We start from the raw sequence: 3,470 nt of genomic DNA, 5'->3' as shown, positions 1-3,470 counted from the left end.
AGCATTATAGATATACATATCTTTTTGTGTTCATTGCGCTTCCACCATTGAAATCGCATATCCTTGAAACCTAGACAAAAATAACTTAATCATATTTTCGTTAACGATGTTCCCAATAAAATGAGTGTATACAAATATTTGAGTCTTACGTTTCAAATTTTGAGGGTGGATTATTTTTACAACTTGGGAAAATTAGACGAAAATTAATAGTAAAATTTTTCGATATAGTTTTTGAAATATTGATGCCTAAAGATTTATAGAAAATCATTTATTCGCACCGTGCGTGAGTTTTTTTGGAGACGTTTCCATGGTAACGATACATTACTTTAATTATAGAATTGTATGGATGCATATATAATTGTATGGATTGCATTTATGACTTTCCTTGAAAATTTAATATTATTGTCTCACAAATTTAAATAAATAATTATGATAATTTACATTTGAAAACTAATATTTGTTTAATAATAAGTTTAATTAATTCGTGTTTTTCAATAATTTTAATTTGACATTTTCTATAACATTAACATGTAAAATATTGCAAATTAGTCATTACAGCCTCCTTTATAGCCAAAATTTTTCACTGGAAGCGCTAGCATCGATTTTATTGTCCCTACCATGGCTACGCACACAACGAATAGAAAAAATACTTAACGCAAATTCTTTGAACTAATGAATATTAGTTTTCCAAATTAATCTTAAGAAAATAAGTTTTGCTATCTTTAAAATAAAGTATATACCTTTAAAAACACTTCAATATAGGATTTACATATTAAAAACGCAAACTTTAACAGTTCAAATCTATAATTTAACACAATTTACATTTACACGATTTAAAGATGATCTTAAGAAAACGTGCCTTTTTTCTTGAAAGCTAATAAAATTGAATAAATTTCCAAGAAAGACACTTTTAGAATTTAATTTTAAGCATTTTCTAATTAATTTCTTGCAAAAATTTGAAGATAGTTGTCACTGATGATAGTTGATTTTATCAGAGAAAAAGAGTTCAAAATTTTTCTAAACATTTGTTAGCCCACTGTTATTGGGCTATATTTTCATCAAATTTTTAAGGAAAGTGATTTTAAGAATAGATAAAATTATTTTAAGAATAAATAAAATAGTCATATTTGATTTTTAAAGCCGTTTCTTGATATATTCTTACCAATTTGTTGAAAACTTTATTACATATAAACATTTCTAAACATAAAATAGATAACCGTCTTAAATAGCATTTACATTTAAAATTGAATATTTTATCCAACATAAAAATATAATTGCATTAAATATTCAATTAAATTTACAATGAAGTTACATTCAAGCAGAACTAAATCGTTTTAATCAAACTAAAAAGTGACAAAAATCGTACATATAATTTGAAATTGAACTTATCGTCAATTTTTATAAAGCAATTTTTTCTAGAAAATAAGAATTTCTAATGGTTTTTGTCTATATTTATCAGTCAATCAATTCATTAAAAAAACAAGTGAAAATAAAAAATTGACTGAGTTAATTGTGGAAATATCGATGTGGACAGTGTTGAATGTCAGATCTTGTATGATAATATTGTTTTATTAATTAGATTTTAAAAATACAAAATCATTTATGTTAAATAAATTGAAGAACCTTGGCCGCCATTCCGAAATTTCGAAAAATGTTCTATCTGAACCCTTTTTATATATGCGACAGGTTTGGTATAATCTTCAAAATCAATAGACTAAATATTTGACGCTACGTACAATTTTTCATCTTTATCTTGTTTAGTTTTGGAAATAATGAAAACTTAAGTTCTACCGTAATTTGGATAAACAAAGATTTATACGAAAAAAATGTATCAGTCAAAAGTTGTTTATTTTTTTATATAAGTAATATTTTTTACACTTAAATTTTTGTTCTATCTCTTAAGGTTTACAAGATCCAATTGATCTATATTGCTCATTTACGAACTCAACCTCGCATTTTACGTTCTGAGTACGCTATAAAAATGTCAGCTCGATATATATATTTTCGTTTTTGAGTGTTTCCAGACGAATAGACTTATTGACAAACGGGAATAAACTAATTAGGTGATTTTATGAACACCTATACTAAAGTTTTGAGCATTTCATAAATATTTCTAGCTACGCGTTACAAACTTGAGACTAAAATTAGTATACCTTGTTATATATTTCATATATACAGGGTATTCGGTATTTCAAAAAAAAAAAAGCATAAAATATTATTAATAACAGACGTATCTATATGAAATTTATGGCATTAAAGTGTACTCAAAATAAAGTAAAATATACATTTTTTTCTTGTATATATTTTAAAATATTTCTATTAATAAAAGTTTGAAATTTTCTAAAATTTTTATTAAAAAGTATCTGAAAAGTGTATGTTCTATTCTGTATGGTTCTTTTTGTGATCCGTCGCATCAAAAGATTAAGTTATAACTTAAAAATGTTATTTTCTAAAATTGATGAATATATTTATCCAAAGCTTCTCTTTTTATACATATTGTATGTACATGGTCTAAAAGCTCATAATCATATTCTAAAGTCATCAAAATTTATTTCTTAAATGCTTTCGATCCATGAATATAAATAAAATCATTCGAAATAATCATATTTAAACTATCAATCACATCCGACGGGACTATCTGCTACAGAACTAATTCTTTTATTTGATTTTTTTTTTAAATCAAAATTAAACCGACTATTTTCTGTGTCAAGATTTGACCCTTACATACATATGCATACAAACATTGCAAGGTAAATAAAAACTTGTAATAATCAGTAATTTTCGAAGCTTTTTTCGGAAATACACACTAGTAAATACCAAACGGATTTCATCTTTACCTAATTTCTATAAGGAAAAAAATTCGTAGAATAGGAGCTGCATTAGCTAAGCAAATTTCCTCAGAGATGGAAAAAAAACATATTTTCTTAAAAAAATTGAATATTTCATTTTTAATTTTTCAAGCCATTTTATTTCGAAAACTAATGCTTAGAAAAAAAATCACAAGAATACTTTTCAGCTTAAAACTGATCAAAAAATACAAAAATATTTTTTACTTTGAAAAAATTCAAAATTTTGTACTTTGCAAAACCCCCACTCCTTGTTTATCTGTCGATTTTTCTCATTAACTTGAGCTTTACCAAATAGCAAATACCAAAACCCTTCTTGATACCAAATTTTATTTAAATCGGACTTAAATTGCGACCGCTAAAGAGATTACAGGCGCATAAATGTTAATAAAATCCAAAATCGAGTCATCTTGAAATCAACTTTTTCGTGACGTTATTCTAGGCTCTTACATACTAGTAGACTAAATAAATATTTCACATAGTTGACAATGATTATATTTTTATCTATGATATGTTAGTTAACAAGATAACTGTAGTCCAGATAATTTTGATCAATTTGTTCGTTAACAAATAGCTACTGCATATTACATATTACATATAGCTGTAATTATTTAACAACATATT

This window comes from Chrysoperla carnea, chromosome 4 (assembly GCF_905475395.1).
Source record: "Chrysoperla carnea chromosome 4, inChrCarn1.1, whole genome shotgun sequence".
In the NCBI taxonomy this organism is placed as follows: Eukaryota; Metazoa; Arthropoda; class Insecta; order Neuroptera; family Chrysopidae; genus Chrysoperla; species Chrysoperla carnea.
The sequence above is the reverse complement of the archived record's forward strand: the minus strand, read 5'-3'. Positions refer to the sequence as shown.